Source organism: Theropithecus gelada, chromosome 9 (assembly GCF_003255815.1).
Source record: "Theropithecus gelada isolate Dixy chromosome 9, Tgel_1.0, whole genome shotgun sequence".
NCBI classification, from domain to species: domain Eukaryota; kingdom Metazoa; phylum Chordata; class Mammalia; order Primates; family Cercopithecidae; genus Theropithecus; species Theropithecus gelada.
In genome coordinates, this window is record NC_037677.1 from 46,495,893 (window position 1) to 46,520,640 (window position 24,748).

Here is a 24,748-nt window from a genome sequence, read left to right on the forward strand (position 1 = left end):
AGGACCAATTTAATCTGTCAGAAACAGCTTTGGGGAGCCACAAAGCCTGAGCACCCCGTGGGCATCTCCCAGTGGGAACACTGGATGGGCAGATTCTATTCACCTCTTGATGTGTAGGCTACATCCTCATATCTCAGGGTTAGAGAGGGATTTAAAGTCAGCAGGTCCTGTTCCAACCTGCAGCCTGACTATCCCCTTGGCATCCACCCGGGGGTGGTCCTTGGTGTGCTTGGGGTGCACTTGGGTACTCAGGGTATACTGGGGGTACTCAGGGTGCAGTTAAGTACTCTGGGTGCACTTGGCTGCCTCCAAAGATGGGGACTCACTGCATCCTTTGACAGCCCAGTCTTTTTCCAGTGGATGTGACTGGCAAAGTTCTTGCTTTACCTGAACCAAAATCAGCCGCATCAAGCCCACACCTCTGCCATCTGGGGCCACAACACTTATTCATTCCCAGTAACAACAGTTTGGATATCTGAAGAAGCCCCACAAATTCTGCGATGACTTCTGTCAAAGCCCGGTGTCCCCAGTCCCTTCAGTGGTCCCTCCTGGAGCCTGGTTTGGGGCCATCACCCCTGAACATGCTCCAGTTTGTGAACTTCCCCTCAAGTGGGGTAAACATGTGCCCAGGAACCAGCCTGATCAGGGAGATGGGAACAGCGTGGACTCTGAATTCACTCGGATGGGAGGCAGATTCTGGCTCTGCCCTGTGCCAGCTCCATGACTTTGACTGTGTTAGGCTATTCTTGTGTTGCCATAAAGCAATACCTGAGTCTGGGTAATTTACTGGCTCACGGTCCTAAAGGCTATATAGGAAGCATAGTGCCAGCATCATAAAGCAATACCTGAGTCTGGGTAATTTACTGGCTCACGGTCCTACAGGCTGTATAGGAAGCATGGTGCCAGCATCATAAAGCAATACCTGAGTCTGGGTAATTTACTGGCTCACGGTCCTACAGGCTGTATAGGAAGCATGGTGCCAGCATGTGCTCAGCTTCTGGGGAGGCCTCTGAAGGGACCCTACAGTCATGACGGAAGGTGAAGGGGGAGCCAACATCACGCAGTGAGAGTGGGAGCAAGAGAGGTGGGGGGAGGTGCCACACACTTTTAAACAACCAGATCCTGTTAGAGCTCAAGATGGTGAGGACAGCACCAGGCCATGAGGGATCCGCCCCCTGACCTAAACACCTCCCACCAGGCCCCACCTCCAACACTGGGGATCACATTTCAACATGAAATTTGGAGGTGACATCCAAACTGTATCAGTGACTGAGTCACTTACTCTCTCAGCCTCAGTTTCCTCACCTTTCTATGCAGGGTGGGCTCCCAGTTACAACTGCTGCCTTTCAAACCACCCCAGAGCCAGTGGTGTAAAATCCTCATGTATAATGTTCACAGATTCTGTGGGTCAGGAATTCTGGAGGGCACAGCAAGGTGCTTGTCTCTGCCCCAACAAGTAAGGGGACTCAGTCTCAGTTGGGAAGACCTGAAGTTTGGGGTGACTCTAGGGCAAAGGGTTGCAATCATCTGGATGCCTCTTCACTCACACGTTGGGCCCCTGGTGAGATGGCTGAAAGGCCACACTCAACTGGGACTGTCCCCTGAGCTCCTACATGTAGCTTCTCCAGCATGACGGCGTAGCAAGGGGTGGGGCTCCACGGTCTCCCAGTGGACAAGAAGGACACCACATTGCCTTCTGTGAGTTAGTGTCGGGAGTCACATGGCATCACTTCCCCGGTGCCCTATCAGCTGAAGACATCACAAGCCACCCCAACTTCAAGGAAAGGGGACACAGACCCCATCTGTCAATGAGAAGAGTTTCAGTGAATCTGGGGACTGTTTTTAAATCCACCACAAGTGGTGCTCAGAATATTTAACAACTGCTGCGGCACAACCCACTCACCTGAATGGCTGTTGTCTGCAGGGGTGGAGCAGAGCTTGAATAGTGGCCCCTGCAGGGCCAGGCCTCAACCCTTAGTGCTGGATGGCAGGGAGTCTGTGGGGCCCCAGGGGAGGCTCCTGGGTGTTGGGGGTGCAGCAGCTATTCACCAACATGTCTTAGTCTTTTCAGACTGACATACAAAATACCATAAATAGGTGGCTTAAATAACAGATACTTATTTCGCACAGTTCTGCAGGCTGGAAAGTCTAAGATCAATTTAGTTCCTGGGGAGGGTCTCTTCCTGGCTTGCAGAAGGCTGTCTTTTTGACACATCCTTCCATGACCTTTCCTCTGTGCTTACACATGGTCACGGGGGAAGAGTTCTCTCTCTCTCTCTTGCTCTTTTCATAAGATCACTATACCATCATGAGGGCCCCACCCTCCCAACCTCATCTAACCCTAATCACCTTCCAAAGGCTCATCTCCAAACACCATCAAACTGGGGGTAAAGGCTTCAACAACACACAATCAGACCATAACACAGTAAGGCGGGGGTCCTTCGGGAGTTTAACAACCTTTTAGTAGCTGTGTCAGTGTGTGTCTCTTGGATCCCAGCCCTGGGTGAGGATTCTTTTTCCTTTTCTTTCAGTTCAAGTCAAGCTCTGTGTGCAGACTTGCTTTCAGTGCTGAGTCAATGCCCAGCTGCTTTCCACCAAAGCCCTTTAGAAAGGATTTAGAGGGGCCGGGGATGGTGGCTCAGTCTGTAATCCTAGCACTTTGGGAGGCCGAGGCGGGCAGATGACGAGGTCAGGAGATTGAGACCATCCTGGTTAACATGGTGAAACCCCCTCTCTGCTGAAAAAAAAAAAAAAAAAAAAAAATTGCCGGGCGTGGTGGCAGCGCCTGTAGTCCTAGCTACTGGGGAGGCTGAGGCAGGAGAATGGCGTGAACCCAGGAGGCAGAGCTTGCAGTGAGCAGAGATCGCACCACTGCACTCCAGCCTGGGGGACAGTGAAAAAAGAAAAAGAAAGAGAGAGAGAAAGAAAGAGAGGGAGAGAGAGGAAGGAAGGAAGGAACAAAGGAAGGAAGGAAGGAAGGAAGGAAGGAAGGAAGGAAGGAAGGAAGGAAGGAGTGAAAGAAAGGAAAGGAAAGGAGAGAGAAAGAAAAAGAAAGAAAGAGAGAGAAAGAAAGAAAAAGAAAGAAAGAAAAAGAAAGAAAGAAAGAAAGAAAGAAAGAAAGAAAGAAAGAAAGAAAGAAAAGAGAAAAGAGAAAAAAGAAAAGAAAAGAAAAGGAAGGAACAGACTTAGAGGATCTCTCTGCCCCACAAGCCCTCCTGACCACTGGTTCGATGGGTTCTTTTGCAGCCCACCCCAAAACAGTCCTCACGTGGCCAAACAGGAGCCTTGAGAAGAGCTGCAGCCAAGGAAATTTGGTCACATCCAAGTACGTACCCAGCAAGGGGATCTGCTTAAGCAGAGTCATAAAGTTGATTCATTTCCCCTGATGGGGCAGAATGGACATCACCCCCACTGCCTCCCTGCCAGCAGAGAAAGCTGGGACAGGCCTGGAAGCAGGAGGTCTCCTCAGATTAGAGGGAAGCTCTCTCTGCCTGGGGTCAAAGCTGGAGCAGCATGGGTGTAGGAGGTCACGGCCCTCTGTGCTGACTCCCACCAGGTGACCCCCATGGCAACTGGGGAAGGAAGCAAAGGGGACCTGGCCAAGACACCAGCAGCATCCACAGCACCTGCTAATCATTTTTGCTGGAGTAACCTTTTGGGCACTTCTGTTAAAGCAGACACATTCCACAGGTGCTTTTGCAATTGCTCTTTGGAATGTTTTAAAAACACACCTATATTTTTAAAGATAATTTGGGGTCTGCCTAGTTTAATTTCAGCATAGGGGAAAAATAAGGGAGTAGTGACAAAGATTCTTTGCTTGAGCAAACTAGAGTCAGGCTCCTGAACCTTCTAGGCTCATCTGTGTACTTTCTTGTAAAATCCAGTTTGAGCAAGAACCCCACAAAGTCAATTCAGCAAGAACTCCCCTTGTTCCTATCTGACCACTCCCAATATCTGATCAGGGTCCTCATCCTCCACCTTCCCAGGTGATGTCTGGTCACCCTGACCTTTCTTCAGCAGGTATCCTGTTAGGTCAGTTTAGCCAGCATCACCCTCACCCCTGGCGTTTCCTCTTGGTAATTTTCCATCTTTCAACTCCTACCTGCCCCATGGCTCCAACTCTCAACTTCTCATGCTGTTTTTAGAATGAGCCTGACTGTATACTGAGGTCTGTTTTCACTTATTGCAATAGTCCTGAATAAAATCTGGTTTTGCTACTTTATCGTCTAGCTCTGGTTTTTCTTTGCCGTAGGTATTCCCTGCTTGTAGCCTTGCCATGGCTCTATCATCGTTGTGAGAGGAGCCGGGCACATTCCTCAGCCCCGGGCTCAAAACAAACAAGCCCAGTACAAACACATCCCATCCTCCCATCCCACCACATATCACCACATATCTCTCAAACTTCCTGAGCCCAGTACAAACACATCCCATCCTCCCATCCCACCACATATCTCTCAAACTTCCTGAGCCCAGTACAAACACCACCTGGAAGGTCTCCGATAAGGAGACAGCCATTCAAGGTTTTACTGAAAGCGCAGGAACCGAAAGAATTCCTTTGTTCCCCTGTAACTTTCGGGCTATAAAAAAGCAAGCACTCGCATTGTTCGGGGCCCTCTTGTATGCTGTGTAATGGAGGGACCAGGTTCGAACTTGTCATAAAGATCCTTGCCGCTTGGCTTTGACTCTGGACTCTGGTGGTCTTCTTTGGGGAACAGAGGGTCTGGGCACAACAGTTGCTTTTTAATTCCCTCCAAGAGACGATATGTACATATACTCCCTCTCTATCCACAGATCAATGTTTTGCATTTCCTAGGAGCTGAATTCCTTTTCTTCCATTGCAGCACTGGCTGGGAGAGAAGGCACAACATGGTCCAGCATACCGAGCCCCAAGTTTGTCCTGCAGCATGATTTGAGACACAGTGTTTGTGCCGCACAGAATTATGTGAGCTGTCCAATAACCTTTCATACATTTGTTTTCTGCTTAAACTACAGAGTAGACGCTCTTGTTAGCACCTAAGAACACTCTTGATTACGCAGAACTACACCCTAACGACATTTTATCTGTTTACGTGTCCCCTCAGAAAAACTGTGAGCCCCTTGAAGGCAGGAACTTGTTTTTAAACATTCAGGGCCTAGTAGATAGCAGGCATTCAACGAATATTTTTGAATAACAACAAACGAGAGTATGGACTTTGGGAACAGGAGAGCCTACTAGCCAGCGAGCCTGAGCCAATCCTTGATGGCCTCCAGTTCTGAGAAGACTCTCTGGGCCCCCTTAGGCTCCCTGTGGAAGAAAACTTACCCAGCCAACCCTAATAAAAACACTTCCCAGACAGATCTAACAGGACAAAGTGGGGTCGCTCCACTCTTTCGGCAGCTCCTTCACCCCAGGTGCTGTTTGGGGTTCTGACACTGCCATGGCATGGCCAGCAGGATGGCCCCTATGGCCGCTGGAGCTGCTCTGTAAGAGCTTCCCACCCCTGACCCGCAGTCCATGAGGGCAAGGCCAGAACCGGGCACATGCCCACCCGTGTTGGTCTCATGCTCTCAGGGGGTAGAGCTAGCATGTTGGACTTGGCTTGTTTAGGGTCACCTTCCGGAGGGTTGACAACTATCATCAGCAACGATGATAGAGCTATGGTAAGGCTACAAGCAGGGAATACCTACGGCAAAGAAAAACCAGAGCTAGACGATAAAGTAGTAAAACCAGATTTTATTCAGGACTATTCCAATAAGTGAAAACAGACCTCAAAATCAGCATTCCCTTGGCAAGGAATAAAGGGGGAATGGATTTGTGGTCAGCAACCCACAATGTTACCACCGCCAAGCATTCTGCCTGCAACAGGGTGGGGCTGGCCAGGGGAGGCTCCACAGGGAAGGTGAAAGCTGTGCAGAGTTTTGCTGGACGACTCAGTGCTTATCAGGTAGACAGATAGGAAAGAACATTCCAGGGAGAGGGAGGAATGCTAACAACAGCAGGGGGTCTGGTCTGTACCGGACATGCGAAAGGAATGGTGTGTCCATATCAACAGAGGAGGGAGAGACACAAGAGAAAGAGCAGGTCAGGGTCTGAGTCAGAGCAGGCTCATGCTGTGGGGCTAAGAAGCTCAAAGGATTTCCAGGGACAGTGGGGAGGCTTTACAGGGATAGGCAGGCGAGGATCTCAGCCTGGCTTTCATAAGCCTCTGGCTTAAGTATGGAAGGTGAGTCTGTGCCAGGGAGCCCAGCGCCAAAGAGTTGCAACACTCTAGGGAGACACAGAGACCAATTCCCTCCCACCTAACAGCCCTGCGCTTTGGGGTCCCTGGTTAATTTCCTGGGAGAAGGCTGGCCTTGGCTACCTCTGTCCTTGACCAAGGACGTCGTTTTAAATATTTGTCATGTGTCCTAGGCCACTGCATCTCTGTCCCTGCAGTGAAGAGCAGACACTGATTCCCCAAGCTCCTACTCTGAGGCCACAAATATCTGCAATACCTCGGTGAGCACTAGGCCTGAGTGTGAGTTTGCAGGCACTTCCATGGCCCCATGCAGGTGTCCAAGATCCCTCGTGGTATTTGGCCAAGGTGGGCCCTGTGTGATGCCCTAGCGCGGTGACGACCTGTGTTCCTGGGCATCTTCCACGGAATTCTGCGCTCAGCCTGGGGATTCATGCGGGTGCATCTCTGTGATCTGCTCTGGAGCAGGATGTACATCAGGTCTCTCAGACCCGAGTCCCTGGTGCCTGGAGCTCAGCCTTGACTTACGTGCTCGGCCCACCCTGCTGGGCCAGCCAGCTCCTGCTCAGGGCCACAGCCCTGTAACCAAAGCTTCCTTCCCAGGACTCAGGAATTCTCCCACTCCGGAATGCCTTGCTGCTGGGGTGACCAGGTCTTCACTTGTGAAACAGGAGTCAGCCACCTCAGCCCCGTGCCTGGCCTGGTGGAACACGGGTCACCGCCCCAACCTGGGGGCAGCCGCCCCATCCCAACGCAGTCGCTGCCGTTCCCTATGCCTCGCTGTGCCCAGCTAACTGGGGGACTTGTCCCCTGGGAACAACTGGGTACCCAGGCTGCCTTTGGTTTCAGCCCCTCCTCCTCTTCCCGGGCTGCCTTTGCTGCCTTTGCTCCCCGGACGGACCCTTTCCCCGGGCTGTGTTCACATAGGCTGGGAAGGGTCCCTTGCAGACAGATCTTGGACAAGGTCGCATCCCCATGCCTCCCCTCCTGACCAGCAAACTCTTAAAAGCGGACCCTGCCCCAGAGTCTGTGTCGCCTCCAACCCGCAGTCAGGGCGCAGCGCCGCCTCAGTGCCGCCTAGTGGCGCCAGGCGTGCCTGGAAACCCGCGCCCGCAGCGCCCTCTCCTAGCGGCTTCCGCCCGCAGAAAGGCTTTCTCCGGACAGAGAAGCGGGCGCGCGGGGGCGGACGCGCGGGGCCTTGCGCGAGAACCTGACTCTCCGCCGCAGCAGCGGAAGCCGGAGTGACGCGTTCTGTTGAACACCAGTTTTCTGGAGCGCTGTGTGTTCTCACAGCTGAGCAGTCTGTTTCTCCAATCAGGTTTCAAAGCCACTTCACTGCACTGGCCCCTGTGGGTCACTGTTGCACCGCCCTGGCCCACGTGGGTCCCTGAGTAGCGACCCGCCGGGGCCACCTGGCTGGACGAAAAAGACACACCTTGGACTCAATCCGTGAGGAAAAAAAAAACTTCAGTAAGAAACAAATCAATAGACAAGTCAAAGACTAGGAGAAAATATGCATAAAACATAACAAGTGACTTGATTCCTGATTCTGAAGTATTTAATAATTCCTATAACTCAACAAAAAGTTCATTCTTTTTAAAAAATGAGCAAAAGGCTGGGTAAACTATTCACAAAGGAACGTAGACAAATGCCAGTACACACGTGAGAAACGCATACACATCCACAAACTTCAAACAAACCCACCTCATATATTTCTGGCGAGTAAGGAAAAGAATGCAAACACTTTTGAAAATGGTTTGGTTGTTTCTTGTAAATGTAAACAAATACCCTATTATATAATCCAGCGAGTCCATCCTTAGGTTTTTATCCAAGGATAAAGAAGTGAAACTCATATCTAACAAATAGACTTATAAAACAATGAAAATAGAAGCTTTATTCATAAAAGACAAAAACTAGAAATAACCTAAATATTCATTCACAGGAGAACAAATAAACAGACTAGGTTGAATCCATACAATGGAATGTTAGCAGACAATAAAAAGAAAATGAACTATTGATACCACCTACTACACAGCAGAAGTTCTGAATCGTATTTCTGAATGAAAGACGTCAGGTATGAAAGAATATACATTGTATGATTCCATTTATATGAAAACAAATCTGTGGTTTAAAAATCAGACTACTATTAGGTTGGTGCAAAAGTAATTGCGGTTTTTGCCTTTTTTTTTTTTTTAAATAAAAATAGTTGCGTCGGGGTTTGTGGATGGAGTGGCATGGCAGAGGTTAGCTGAAGGGGGCATCAAAGAACTTTTTGGGAGTGCTAGAATGTTCTAAATCTTACAGTGGGGGAGGGACAGGAATGCAGGCATTTGACAACACACGTTGAATTGTAAAATTTAAGATTTTTACATTTCATTGTATGTAAATTACCTGTCAATAAAAACACTATGAATAGAGCAGTTATGAACATTTGTGTGTAGATTTTTGTGCAAACTTAAATTATAATTTCTCTGATAAATGCCCAGGAATGTGATTGTTGACTAATGTGATAAGTGCATGTTTTTTGAGCAATTGCCAATCTATTTCTGGGAGTGGCTGTGTGTATCATGTTATATTCCCACAAGCAAGGGGTGAGAAATTTGGTTTCTCTGCATCCTTGCTAGCATTTGGTTTTATCACTACGTTTTTATTTCAGCTGCTCAAATAAGTGTGTAGTGATTTCTCATGATCTCAATTTGCATTTCCCCAAAACCTAAGGATGTTAAATATATTTCCACATGCTTATTTTCCTCAGCCATGAAATGTCTCTTCATGTCTATTGCCCAATTTCTTATTAGATTATTTTTTTTACTCTTGAGTTTTGAGAGCTCATTACGCATTGTAAATGTGAGTCCTTTGTCAGATACGCGGTTTGCAAATATTTTCTCCCCTCTGTAGTTTGTCCTTTCATCATCTTAACAGAATATTTTGCAGAGGCAAAGTTTTTAATTTTGATGAAGTCCAATTTATCAATTATTTCTTTAATGAATCGTACTTGGGTGCCATGCCTGTGAACTCATCCTCATCTCCTAGGTCCAGATGATTTTCTCCTGTGTCTTCCTATCATAGCCAGAAACTAGAAAAGAACCAAAATGTCCCTCACTAAGTGAATGCTTAGACTAAGTGACACATCTATGCCAATATTCAGCAATAAAAAGAAACAAATTATTGATGCAAATAACTAAATGGATGAATCTCAAGAGCATTAGGCCAAGTGAAAAAAAAAGCAATCTCAAAAAGTCACATACTATACGATTTCACTTGTATAACATTCTTCCAGGGGCAAAATTATAAACATGGAAAATAGATTAGTGGTTGGCAGGCGTTAGAGGGGGTGGTGGGGAAGTGTGACTACAAAGAGGTAGCAAGAGAGATCTGGGGTGATGGGATGGTTTTGTGTCTTGGTGGTTACAGGAATCTACACATGTGATACAATGTAATAGAAGAACACACATGGTGCTAATGTCAGTTTCCTTGTTTTGATATTGTTCTATAGAACGTAAAACGTAAACATTGGGGAAACTGGGTGAAGGATATTGGGACCCCTTCACAAATTCTTGTCAATCTATGATTATTTGAAAATTTAAAAGTCTAAACATACCTAAAATAAAAACCTAAAAGGCAAAAAAAGTAATGCATGCACTTGATAAAAATCAAGTACTACAAAAGAGTAAATGGTGAAAATAAATCTCTGCACCACTCTAGAGACCCCAGCCAAAGTCTTCTCCAAACGCTCTCACAGTTATTAAGTTTCTTGTATATGCTTCTAGAAATTCATCTTGCATGTGCTTCTAGAAAATCAAGAAGTACAAAAGAGTAAATGGTGAAAATAAATCTCTGCACCACTCCAGAACCCCCAGCCGAAGTCCTCTCCAAACTCTCTCACAGTTATTAAGTTTCCTGTATATGCTTCTAGAAATTCTCTAGATATACGCAAAAATATATGTACTTTCCCTCCTTCTCTAGCTTTTGTCTAATGCTAGTCTTTCAATTTGAAATCGTATGTATTTAATCTATCTTTGGGAAAAATGAATACTTTTTAATAGCAGTGTAAAATTTCACTGTGAATGTACCATAATTTATTTAACCAATCTCTACTCATTTAGTCTGTTTTTGGTTGTTTAGGCTGGTTTTGGTAACTTGTTATTGGAAATTATTGCAATAAACATTCTTATATTACTTTGTATCACCATATGATAGACTCCTAAAATATTGTGTTTAGATCAAAGGGTATGTGGAATTGTACTTAAGATAGATTTTTGCAAGATGTCCTAAAAATAGCATTCTCATCAGTACAGAAGGAAAATACCAATTTCCTAAACCTCTTACTAAGACAGTACATCTTCAAAATTTGATCCTCACTCATCTGGTGGACAAAGTATAGTAATTCAGTGTTTCAGTTTGACTTCCCGTGATGACAAGTCAAGTTTTAAAAATGGTATTTTTTGTATATTTAAAGGCCTTTTGTGTTGTTTTCCTGTGAACTGTTGGCTCAGGTCTGTCCTTTAGTGGAGTTTAGTGAATCTGCCACGTTTCCCTAATCAATTCTCTCTCCTACCACTGGAAAGGAATACCACAATTGTTTACCCATTCATTAGTTGACAGACATTTGGATTGTTTCTAGTTTTGGGGTATTATGAATAATGCTGCGTTGAATACACTTGTACAAGATATTGTGTGGATATATGTTTTCAGTTCTCTTGGGCATGTATCTAGGAGTGGAATTCCTTGGTCATATGATAATACTACACCCAACTTTTTGAGGAACTACCAAACTGTTTTCCAAAGTGACAGCACCATTTTATGTTCACACCAGCAATGAATGGGGTTTTCAATTTCCCTGCATCTTCACCAACACTTCTTATTTCCTGTCTTTTTCTATGAAAGCCATCCTAATGGGTGTGTAGTTGGATCTTATTGTGGTTCTATTTGCCCTTTCCTAATGACTAATAATGTCAAACATCTTTTCATGTGCTTTTTGATCATGAGTATATCTTCTTTGGAGAAATATTTATTCAAATTATTTGCCCATGTTTTAATTAGGTTATTGTCTTTTATTGCTGAGTTGTTAGAGTTCTTCATATATTCTGGATACAAGTCACTTATCAAATTATATATATGATATATATCATATATCATATGATATATATGTGATATATATGCAAATATATATGATTTGCAAATATTTCCTCCCATTTTGTGGATTGCTTTTTGACTTTCTTGATGGTGTCCTTTGAAGCACAAAAGCTGTCAATTTTGATAATGTCCTGCTTATTTGTTTTTATTTGGTCACTTCTGCTTTTGGTGTTATATCTAAGAATCCTTTTACCAATCCAAGGTCATAAACATTTACCTCTATGGTTTTATAGTGTTAGCTCTTACATTTAGAACTTTGATCCATTTTTAGTCAAGTTTTGTACATGATGTGAGGTAAGTGTCCAGTTTCATTCCTTTACATGTGGAAATCCGGTTGTCCCAGCATCATTTGTTAATGCTGTTTTTTAAATCCTCTTGAATTGTCTTGGCACCTTTGTCAAAAATCAGTTAACCATAAATGTGAAGGTTTAATATTGGATTTTCAATTCTATTACATTTCTAGTATTGGGCTATCTTGATTACTAGACGTTGGTAGTAAGTTTGGTTTTCTTTGGGGTTTGGGGGGATTGTTTTGTTTCATTTTGTTTTTGAGATAGGGTCTTGTTCTGTTGCCCAGGCTGGAGTGCAGTGGCTTGATCATAGGTCACTGCATCATGGACCTCTTGGGCTTAAGTGATCCTCCCACCTTGGCCTCCCAAGTTGGTGGGACTACAGGCACACACCACCATACCCAGCTAATCTTTTTTTATTTTTTTTAGAGATGGGGCCTCATTATGTTGCCAGGTTGATCTCAAACTCCCGGGCTCAAGCAATCCTCCCAACTCAGCCTCCCAAAGTGCTGGGATTACAGGTGTGAGCCACTACACCCAACCTGTAGTAAGTTTTTAAAGGAAGTGTAGTCCTCTCTCTTTCAAGATCATGTTGGCTATTCTGGGTCTCTTGCATCTGCATATGAATTTCTGAGAAAAAGGCACACAATCTTTCAATCAAGATTGCATTGAATCTGTAGACCAATTTGGGAAACACTGACATCTTAACAATATTAAGTCTTCCAAATCCGTGAACATAGGATGTTTTTTCATTTATTTAGGTCTTCTTTAATTTCCTTCAGTGGTGTTTTATTGTTTTCAGTACGTACATGTCTTAGGCTTATTTGTTAAATTTATTCAGAAGCCTTTTATTTTGTCTGATGCCATTGTAAATGGAATTGTGTTCTTAATCTTATATTCAGATTATTCATTGCTAGTGTGTAGAAATATAATTGTTTTTCATATTGTTCTTGTATCTGCAATCTTGTTGAACTCATTTATTAGTTGTAATAGTTATTTTGTGAATTTCTTAGATTATGTCATCTGTAAATATAATTTACATCTTTCTTTTCAATTTGGATGCTATTTTTAAAATTTATGTACTTACTTATTTGCATAATTGCCCTAGCTCAGATCTCTAATAAAATGGTAAATAGAAGTGGTGAGCATGGACTTCCTTTCCTTCTTCCTGGTCTTAGAAGGAAAGTATCCACTCTTTCACCCTTTGGGATGATGTCAGTTGTGGTTTTTCATAGATGCTCTTTATTAGATTTCATAAATTCTCCTCTATTTCTAGTTTTATGAGTGTTTTATCATGAAAGGATATTGATTTTGTCAAATGCTTTTTCTGCATCTATTGAGATTAGGTGAATTTTGTCCTTCATTTTATTAATGTGGTACATTAATTAGATTGGTTTTATTATGTTAAACCAACTTTGCATTCCTTAAATAAATTTCACTTGATTGTGATACGTAATCATTTTTGTATGTTTCTGGGTTTAGTGTGCTAGTATTTTGTTGATAATTTTTGTATTAATATTCGTGAAAGATATTGCTCTGTTCTCTTAGAATGTCTTTTGTTTTGGTATCATAATAATAAGGACATCATAGAATGAGTTGAAGTTTGTTTCTTCTATTTTTGGAAAAGATTGTGAAGAATTGACAATAATCTTTTTTTAAATGTTTGGGAAAACTAATCAGCAAAACCATTTGGTACTGAGTATTTTGTGCATGGTGAGTTTCTTAATTACTAATTTAATCCCTTTACTTACTAAGGGACTTACTTATTATTCAAATTTTTTATTTGTTCTTGAGTCAGTTTTGGTAGTTCCTGTCTTCCTAGGAATTTTTTCATTTCACCTAAGTTAACATTTTGATGTCTTACAATTGTTTATAGTATTCCTTTATAATCCTTTTATTTCTATGAGGTGGTAGTGGTGTGCCCTATTTCATTCTCTAAACATTAATAATTTAATAATTTAATTCCCTATACATTAATAATTTAATGATTTAATGTATAGGGAATGAAATAGGACACATAACTTTTTTCCTGTCAGTCAAGCTAAAGGTTAACTAATTTTATTGTTCTTTTCAGTGAAGCAATTACTCTTGTTTTTTCCCTTAGTGTTTTTTTAATTCCCTATTTTATTTATTTCCACTACAACCTTTATTATTTTCTTCTTTCTGCTTGCTTTGGGCTTAGTTTGCACTTCCTTTTCTACTTTATTAATGTGGAAGTTTGGGTTATCGAGATCTTTCTTCTTTTTAATGTAGGCATTTACAGCTATAAAAGTCTCCCTAAGTGTTGCTTTGGCTGCATCCCATACACTTTGATATGTTGTTATTTTATCCCTTTTGATATGTTGTTCTTTTATTTTCATTCATTTCAAATAATTTTCTAGTTTTCATTGTGATTTCTTCTTTGACGCATTGATTATTTTGGAGTGTGTCGTTTAATGTCTACATATTTGTGGATATCCGAAATTTCTTTCTGTTTTTGGTTTTGAATTTCACTCCACTGTTGTAAGAGAACATATTCTATATGTTCAATTATTTTAAATTTACTGAGTTTTGTTTTATGGCTGAATATACATGTTTGTGTTTTCTATTGCTGCCATAACAAATTACCACAAATTTGCACCTAACACAAATTTATTATATTGTGGTTCTGAAGATCAGAAGTCTGACATGTCTTACTGGGCTAAAAATAGGAATCTGTGTGGTTGTATTCCCTTGTGGAAATTCTCAGAGAGTTCCCATGTTCATTCAAGTTGTTGGAAGAATTCAGTTCCTGCAAGTTGTAGGACTGAGATTCCCACTTCCTTGCTGGCTGTCAGCTGAACTGTCCCCAGCTTCTAGAAGCTACCCACATTCCCTTATTAATAGTTCCCTTCCTCCATCTTCAAAGGCAGCAATGGTGGATCAAGTCCATCAGTTTAGTAGTCACTTAAACCTTTCTCACACCTCAATTGTCTCCTCCTTCTTCCATTTCATCTCCCTACCATGACCAGGAAAGTGTCTCCACCTTTAAGAACTCATGTATTTTGATTGGGCCCACCCAGACAATCCAGGGTGATCTCTGCATCTCAAGGTTTATACCCTTAATCATATCTGCAAAGCCCCTTTTGTCATGTAATATAATGTGGTTCCAGGGATTAGGGCAGGGATATCTTTGGGGGCCACTGTTCTTCTCATGACAAGATTTATTCTTGAGAACATTCCATATACGCATATAAAGAATGTCTATTCTGTTGGTGGTGGTGGAGTGTTCTATGGGTAACTACTAGCTCTACTTGGTTTACTGTTTTTTTCGTATCTTCTATGTCCTTGTTGATCTTCTGCCTAGTTGTTCTATCCACTGTTGAAAGTGCAGTAATAATGTATCCAACTATAATTGTCGAATTTTCTGTTTCTCACTTTAGTTTTTGCCTCATGTATTTGGATCTCTGCTATTAAGTGCCTATATATTCTTAATTGCCATGTATTCTTAATAGATTGAAACCTTTACAATTATAAAATGTTTTTCCTTGTCTTTTAAAATTATTCTTGCCTTAGAGTCTATTTGGTCTACTGTTAGTATAGCCAGACACTCCAGATCCCCTTTGGTTACTACTTTCATGGTTTATCTTTTTCCATCCTATTACTTTCAACCTATTTGTATCTTTGAGTGTAAAACATGTCTCTTATAGATAACACATAGTTGATTCATTTTTTAAAAACCAATTTTGACAACCTCTGTGTTTTGATTGGTATGTTTACTCTATTTACATTTAATATGATTTACTGAAAAGATAGACTCTGCACCTTCCATTTTGCTATTTTTATATGTCCTACATCTTTTATGTTCTTCTATTCCTTCATTACTGCCTTCTTTTGAATTCAATTGATATTTTCTAGCATATCATCTTAAATCTTTTATTTGTTTTACCATATATTTTTAGTTATTTTCTTAATCTTGCCCTGGGGATTATAACATTTTATCTTAAAACAATCTAATCCATATCAATCCAACTTAATTTCAACAATATATTAAAAGATTGCTTCAATATAGGTCCATTTGCTGCCCCCTTCCTTTGTGTAAGTATTATCATATAAATTACATCTTTATACATTATAAGCCCAACAATCCAGTTTTACAATTACTCATCTATGTAGCTATTTTTAAATCAGATAAGAAAAGAATTACAAATAAAAATACATTATACTGTCTTTTTAATTATGTAATTACCTTGCAGTGCTCTTTATTTCTTTGTGTGGATGAAGTTACCATCTAGTGTCCTTTCATTTCAGCCTGAGGTACTCCTTTTAGTATTTCTTGTAGGTAAGATCTACTTATGGTGGATTCTCTCATTTTTCATTTATCTGGGCATTTCTTCTTTTTTTTTTCAAAGATACTCTTGCTAAATATTTCTTGGTTGACAGTCATTTTCTTACAATACTTTTAATATGTTATCCCATTGCCTTCTTGCCTGAATGGTTTTGATAAGAAGTCAGCTGTTAATCTTATTGAAGTGTTTGAAACTAGAGTGTATATGCTGAGTTATTTTTCTTTTGTAGCTTTCAAGATTCTCTTTTTGTCATTGGCTTTTGATAGTTTGACTCTGATGTATCTAGGTATAGATTTCTTTGTTTTTATACCACCTGAAGTTCACTGAACTTCTTGAGCATGTAAATTAATGTTCTTCATCAAATTTGGAAAGTTTATGGCAATCATTTCTTCAAATATTCTTTCTGTCCCTTTATCTCCTCTTCTTCTGGGATTCTCATTATATACATATTGGTATGCTCTCTGAGGCTGTGTTCATTTTTCTTCATTCTTTTGACTTTCTGTTCCCTGAATTGTATAATCTCAATTGACCCATATTCAACTTACTGAATCTTTTTTCTGCCTGCTCAAATTGGCTGTTAAGCCCCTCTGGTTAATAATTTTTTATTTCAGTTGCACTTTCAACCCAGAATTTTATTTTGTTCCCTTTTTTATATAACTTTCTATCTCTTTATTGATATGCTGTATTTAGTAAGACATCATTGTCATGCTTTTTAAAATTCTTTAAACATGTCTTTGTTTAGTTGTTTAGACATGTTTTTGAGACTTGTTCTAAAGTCTTTGATAGTAAGTCCAATGTCTGGGCTTCCTCAAGAAAAAGTTTCTAATGGCTGCTTTTTCCCTGTGAATAGGCCACACATTTTGTTTATTTGCATTTCTTGTAATTTTTTCTTAAAAACAATGTTTTAAATAAATAACGTGGCATCTCTAGAAATCAGACCTCACCCCTCTTCACACTTTGTTGTTGCTTCTGTTTGTTGTTGTTGCTGATGCTGCTGTTTCTCTCTGTTTAGTGAATTACCTGGACTAAGTTTTAATGTATACTTTTTGTCATGTGTAGCCACTGAAGTCTTTCCTCAGTTTAATTGTCCATTAATTTTTGGACAGAGATTTCTTTAAATTCCCTGCACCACTAAATCTCCCTACCTTTCCTGAGAAGCTTTGTGCATGTTGGGCCGTGCCTTCAATGCTTCAGCAAGCAGCTGACAACTCTGCCTCAGAGTTTACTTCCTGCTTGCACAGAGCCTCAAAGCTAAACAAAAGTTAAGCTCTAGTTAGATCTGTCTTGGACATGTGTACAACCCTGCACATGCACATGGCCTTCTAGGTTCTTAAGAATATGTCAGAGCTTTTCCAAAGCCACTGTGATTACCTCATTCCCCAGTTTTCCCTTTTAAGTGTTTTGGTCAGCCTCTCATTAGCCCCAACTGGTACTGCCATTTCAGGCAGTTGCAATGTTAAACAATTTTTGCTGATTGTTTTTGACAGATTCCCTTAGGATAGGGCTGTTCACACAGACTAAGCTCCGAACCATGTTAAGCAAAGACAATCCCAAGGGCCGGGTGCGGTGGCTCATGCCTGTAATCCCAGCACTTTGGGAGGCCAAGGCAGACGGATCACACCGTCAGGGGATCGAGATCATCCTGGCTAACACAGTGAAACCCCATCTTTACTAAAAATACAAAAACAAATTTAGCTGCGTGTGGTGGTCGGTACCTGTAGTCCCAGCTACTCGGGAGGCTGAGGCAGGAGAATGGGGTGAACCTGGGAGATGGAGCTTGCAGTGAGCCGAGATCCATCACTGCACTCCAGCCTGAGCGACAGAGCGAGACTCCATCTCAAAAAAAAAAAAAAAAAGACAATCCTTAAGAATGTACCTTTTCCAAGGAGCTGTCAGACGGATCAAATAGTGACAACCTTCTGAGGATGGGATTTTTTGGAGGGCTCCAAAACTATTCTGTCCTCACTAGTGGCTACCAGGCTGCTGGTTTTCATAGCTGCCATGGTTGTGAGAATGTTAATTGTGTGTGTGTGTGTGTGTAGAGACAGAGGTTGTCTCTATGTTGTCCAGACTGGTCTCAAACTCATGGACTTAAGCAACCCTCCCATCTCAGCCTCCCAAAGTGCTAGGATTACAGGTGTGAGCCACCATGCTTAACTGAGAACATTTATTTTCAAGTCGATCATAGAGCTTAGAAAAGAAGACTATGAATAAGGCAAATTAAAACACCACAAAATTTGCTATTCTTACTGAGATTCAACTATGTTTCTTGAATGAATCTAACTTGGATTGCTGAAAGCCTTTGGTTAATTTCCAGAACTCTGAAAATGTTGATTTTGACATTTTTGCTGGTGCACTCGTTGTTAAGGAAGGATTTTCAGAAGTCCTTATTCCGACATTCTGCGAGTGTTTCTCTTGGTTTGAGTTTTCATGTGATTGTGTGGGGGTAGTTGTTTTTATTTTTGTTTGTGTCTTGATCGGTTTTTGGAGAGATGGTTTTCTACTAGATACTCCTAGGATTCTTTTCCTTAAAGTCAAACATTCATTTTGTTAGGATCTGTCATCTCAGCATTGACTTCTCTAAATCAGTTTTCCCTTCAGTCTGAAAATTCAAGTCTTCCTTTATTTATTTATTTACTTCAGGAAAATTGTTCTGAATATTAACTCAATATTTTTTTCTCTTTCATAGTTCAGGTTTTCTAACCAGGGGACAGAATGTCCTCCTCTGCACTGAATGGCCTCTGCCTTTGTCTACTGAAGACTGCCTGAGTATCTCTTGCAATTTAAAACAGGGCCTGTCTGTAGAGCCTTCTGTGTACCCAGGACAGTTTAGAGGCCTGTATGTGTTTCCACACCAATAGTAATTACAATAGTAATCATTACTACAAGGTGAGCATCTAATGCTTCGAAATCTGATATCATTTAATGACCCCAGCTACCCTGTGACGTGGGTATTATCTTCATTTGCAGATGAAGATACTGCAGCTTAGTCAGCAGACTAAGTCACCTAAATGCTCTGTCAGAAGCAGAGTTTGTACTCAGGAATGTCCAACTGCAAAGTCCATGTGCTTGAACAGTATGGCATGCTGATACATGCAGAAATAGAAACGATCCTCAGAAAATACTGTGAGTAATTCTATGCACACAAATTAGAAAATCTAGAGGAAATAGATAAATTCCTGGGAACATACAATCTCCCAAGATTGAATCAGGAAGAGACTGATGCCCTGAATAGACCAATATCAAGCTCTGAAATTAAACCAATAATAAAAAACCTACCAACGACAACAACAAAAAGCCCTGGACTAGATGGATTCACAGCTAAATTCTATCAGACGTACAAAGAACTGGTACCAATCCTGCTGATTAAACCTCTTTAGGTTCCGCTATGTGTGTTGTTAAAATCTTCATTTCTGGTTTTCTAACAGTCTCTGATTCAACAATCGTTGCCAATAAACAATCCAGGTAGCCTCAGCCTGAGTGGCTATCTGGCTGGGTGAGTTCTAAAAATGCCCAGGACCTCCAAGACTAGGTGAGATCTGAAGTAATGAAATGCCTCCATTCATAAAGGCCTGAAATTGTCCTGACTGCCCCAGTCCCAGGGACCAAGAAGAGCCTTTCAAGCTGTGATCCCAATACTTGTGGCTGCTGTGCGAATAAGGAAAGCAGCCCAGGCCTCCAGTGGGAAGATCAGATGTTTGCCCTTCATACCTCAGAGAGCCTTCATCCAAGTAAGATGGGTAGTGAGGAGCTGTGGATGACAGCATGAAGGATGAGGACTGATGCAGCAGCCATAATTAGATTATAGGTTTCCGTGGGATGTGCCATGACTGCTTACAAATGGGGCCCAACCATGGAATTGAGTTATCAACTAAGCAGATTCCTGAGACACAGATCATCCTGTCCTCCACAACGTGATTAAAGACTGCATGCTGCTCCGAAAGACCTCTGCAGCTGTGTGCTTGGAGGAATGCGTTTTTCCTGCTAAAGCATAAGAAAAAAGAGACCAGGAATTATTATCTTAGGCCTTGCAGCATCCTTTCTGGTTCCATAAGTTTGAGAAGGCAGGGGTGTGTGTGTGTGTGTGTGTGTGTGTGTGTGTGCACGCGCGCATGCTCACATGCATGCATGATCATATAATGGAAGTGGGTAGGCAAAAGTCGATTGCCTATATACCGTACCCCCACCCAGGTATATAAGAGTGTTCTTTGAGAATGAGAAAGCAAGAAGGAGCACATCCCACACCTCAGCATTCATGCAGTCAGTTAGCAAGCTCCTGAGCTCCCATGACGTGCTAGACCCAGAGCTCAGCAGTGGAGCTTAGACATGTCCCAAACCAGGCGATGGAAGTGGTGGGAAGCAACCACTCATGGACAGTTTCCCATGTGCCAGGTGTGTGCCAGAATTGACATTATGCCGTCTCTCACTCCCATCCTCCATCACATTAGTGATTCTGCCATGAGTGACTCGTTCCTTTGGGTTCCTGTAAGTTCCTGTGAAGGGATCTGGCCACAGCAATGGAAAGAGCACCGAGGGAGCCTTTAGGAAACTCTGCTCCAGGTCAGGTGTATGATGCTGAAAAAATGGTGCACCCTCTCCAGACCTGTTTCCTCCTTTGCACAGTAAGCAGGTGGTGTTCTCCAAGGTCTCCTTGAAAACCCAACTTATTCTCGGTCATCATTTTGCAGAGGGCAGGTCCTGTCCCCAAGCCCACCAGAGTGGAGGTGGGAAAAGCTCAGGAAGGTGGAGAAAAGGCAGGGGACACAACTCTGAGAGTCATTCCTTTGAAGATTGAGCCCAGAAGGCTCAGGTTCTGGATTGCATGGGGCACCTTGGCTTTCTCTGCTGGAGCCACACACCCCTGGTGCAGTAGTTTCTGCCTTGCCCAGACCCTCCTCCTAAAAGGTTGACATAATGAGGAGGGAATGAGCTTGCTAGCTCTGCCATGACCAGCCGGCAGCCTTGGGCAAGTGCTTCACTTCCCTGAGCCTCACTTCCTCTGCCTCGCCCCTTCTCAGAGGCCACTCCTTATTTACCATCGTAAAGTCTGACCCGTCCTGACCACCATTATTCTCTCTCCATCCCCTGGTTTTCCTCTTTAGGACAGTTATTGCATTCTGTATCTCTTGTTGTTTCTTAGGTGGAGAAGGTACCTGTCTCCCTACCTAGAATGTGAGCCTCGTAAAGGGATGGACCTCACCTGTTTCAGGTTTGACCTCCAATGCCCGTCACATAGAAGCTTAACACCATTTCCAGTGCCAGAAGTGACAGGACAACAGCAACAATAGCAATATTTCTGTACCACCCCCATCATGACCCCAGACTGGGACCTCACTTTCCAAAGAGAAGTAATTCCCAGCTTGGACCCTCCCTTGCTGGGAGGGGTGCCCAGGTGTGGCCTCTCTGTGACTTTGGACTCTGGCTCCGGCTTGTGCCAGCCTGGCCTTTCCCCAGGGTAGGGAACTGGCAGCCTGAGCATTTCCCAGCCAGCATCCAACCTTCTTGGGCAGGGTCCTTCCACACCATTCCTCCCAAATCCTCACTGGACCACCCTGAAACAAATGCAGGCGGAAGCGCGCATCCCCACCTCTGCTATTTCTGCTGGGTCCCCAAAGAGCTTTCTGGCCAGTGCCTGCTCCTTTTAGGCCCCACAGTGGGGCGCTGGGTGGGCCTCGGTTGGCCTTAATTTTCCATTCACCTGAGGAGTGGCTCAATCTCACTCACTCCCATTAGGGGTGGATGTCAGCCAAACTGGATGCATAAGGCTTTTGTGATGTGGGAATTGCAACAGGGGAGATAAAGCGCCTAGGAATGTCTTTGCTTGGAGAAAAGGGGCACGATCCTCACATTCTGTAACCTGAGCACTTTATCTCCTCTCTCCCCTTCCTTTCACTGATACAAAAAAGGAGGTTCCAGCACTAGTTTCCTCAGTCCTTCTGCAGAGCAGGCTGCTTCATGCCCTCAAAGTCAGGGAGAAGAGTGTGCACAGGACACCTGACTTTAAGCAAAGTCCGTAGACCATATTTGAGAAAAAAAGTTAAATAAAGAGGCAGCCACCAACAAACCAGCGCCTTGTGGTCACTCTGGTCCCATAGACTGTAGAGGTCAAAGGGCCTCCAAGCATTTGAGAATCAGAGAGGACAAGTAACTTGGCTGATAGCACACAGCACGAAGGTGGCAGAGCCAGGATTCCACCTGCTGGCCTCCCAGATGTCTTTCCTGCTGGACCCTGCTTGCTGGCCACTCCCGGTGGGGTCATTCCGCTGTTAGTGTGTTCATCAAACTAACAGTTGGGTCCAGATCCCCTGCCTCTGGTGTGCCCAGCACCTTAGCTGGTACCTCCCTCAGCAAGCCCAGCCCTCACCATCCTCCCAAGCATACTTCCTAGGGCTGTTTTGTCCATTACGGCCCCAGAATATAGGGCCTTTGGGATTTTTCAGCACCTGTAAAAAGGTTTCAAACATGAAAAAAAGATTGGCAGTTCTAAAATTCTCAAATAAAATTGTAGAAATGCCTTAGGAATTAAATGTGTAATAAGATGTGAACACTTCATTACACGCCTACAATTAGTCACATGTCTACGATATGTGAATAATGTCAGGTCAGCTAGTGAACCATTATATAGTAATTGCACATCACTTATATAGATATACACGAAGTGCACTTACTGACTTAAATGTGTGTGTTTTGTTGTTTGAAGTGGCGTGGATGGAGGCTCCAAAATATAAAAGAGTGTAGGGGCGGTGACTCTTCAAATGGCCCTCACCCACCCCTTACCCTCAGCTCAGCCACCATGAAGCTTCCCCCTCCAAGGAGGACACACCTCCTTTCCTAGAACATTCTGCAGTGCCACAGGCTGCTCAGTCAGCCCTGATTCCAGAGTCTCCAGTGAGCGAGGCCTGGGGTGGCCCCAGCGGGATAAGCCACACTCCCCACAGCACTCGGCCTGGATGTGGCGCCGGCTGCACAAAGCAAGAGGCAGCTGTTGGACACCTGCTCACCACATGTTCTGTTTTATCCTCCCAGCAACACCGAGTGAGGGAGGGAGTATTAACCCACCATTCACCAGGTCTTACCAGAGCCCAAGCCCAGGCTGTCCCCACTGCACCCTTTTAAAAGGGTCCTTTCACCTTCCCATTAAAGAGGTTTGTTCCTTTGTTCCTCCTCTCCTGTTCTTCCTAAGACATCACTGAAATTTAAGCTTATAAATTTGAAATGGAATAAATCTATAAGGGAAAAGCATTAAAAAAGAGAGAAAGATGGCTTACTAATGGATGAGAGTCCAACACATTTCTGGAAGACAAGGTTCATGAGAGGCCTAGCACTGTGGCTCCCACCTGTAATCCCAGCACTTTGGGAGGCTGAGGCAGGAGGATCACTTGAGGACAGGAGTTCAAGCCTGCAGTGAGTTACCATCACACCACTCTGCTCCATCCTAGGCAACAAAGCGAGACTCTCTCTCTTAAAAAAGAAAAAAGAAGATTCACAAGAGGGTGTGGCAATATTAGACAGGCTAAGCCCCCAGGTGTACCCAGTGTAACCACGAAGGCCCTTTGGTGGAAAGGAGAAGCAGAAGAGGTCAGAGTGAAGCCACGCCTGCTGTGACAATGGAGGGAGAAGGTGGCTGGCCAAGGAACCCCATCAGCCTCTAGAAGCTGGAAAAGGCAAGGAAACGGTCTCCGCCCGGAGCCTCGTGGGAACACAGCTGCCTCATGGGAACACAGCTGCCCTGTGACACTGATTTTAGCCCCGTGAGACCCATGCTGGACTTCTGGCTCCAGAACTGTGTGATGCTCTAAGCAAATCATAAATTTGTAGAAACTTGTTACAGCAGCAACAGAAAACTAGCACAGGCAGCCTATGTGCTAATTCTCATCTTACCTGAGGTGGGGTGTACAATACACCCTGCATTAACTGGAAAGCTGAAACAATTCTCTATGCTAATACTGAAATTGTCAGGCCAGTGTAACTGTGGCAGTGTGGAAGCAATGGAGGCATCAGTGAGCAGGAGCGGCCGCCTTTCTCACCACCACAGCTTGATCTCTCTCACAACTTCCTCTCCACCTCCACTGACCTTTGGGTTGGTTTTCTCCTGCACCATCTTTCCACATGTCAGGGGCCTGGAGGCACCCTACTACAGCCAATTTTACATTTCCTTCCTAGAGGTAATCCCAGAACAAAAGAGAGCAGTTTTCGTAGTGAAAGTCCTGGAGGATTCTTAGTGGTCAAGACTGGGGAGCATGCCTGTATCCCACAGTGGCCAGGGCCCAGGACATATGCCTGGCCCTGTGACTGGCCGGTCATGGGCTTAGGCCCCTGAGAAGGAAGGGAGAGTCCTTTCAGAAGAAGGGGAGGGTATGGGAACAGACCCAACCTGGCTGCCGCAGACCGTTACCCTCCCTGAGGTGGATGGAATGCAGAATCAAAGTACAATTATATGGTTTAAAGTTTTAAAAGTAAATAACAGAAAACTAAAAATAATTATGCCAAAATGATAAAACTTTGGAAGGATGAAGGAAGGAAGAAGAGGTGCATAATGAGGCCATTTCTTATGTTCCGCCATAGGAAGTAGAAACATTTGCTACTGATGAATAAAAAAATAAGTGCCTATACATGCCACTAAGCATTGTGGAGGCACCCACCAGAAGTACTAAGAATGGAAATGTTTACAAGAAGTTGGCTCTGGAGAGTGAGGCCAGGACTGGGGAGGGGAGAGGTTAGAAACTGTTTTCTCTCACCATAAACCCTTCTCTCATATTTGATTTGTTGCTATCTGTTTGTTTTATGCTGATCACAAGAT

At 43.3% G+C, this 24,748-nt stretch overlaps 1 protein-coding gene across 1 annotated transcript in view; it reads right to left on the reverse strand.

Annotated features, from left to right (window-relative positions):
* LOC112631324 (anthrax toxin receptor-like) overlaps nucleotides 1-24,748 on the reverse strand; it is a 724,187-nt gene that overhangs the window by 216,517 nt on the left and 482,922 nt on the right.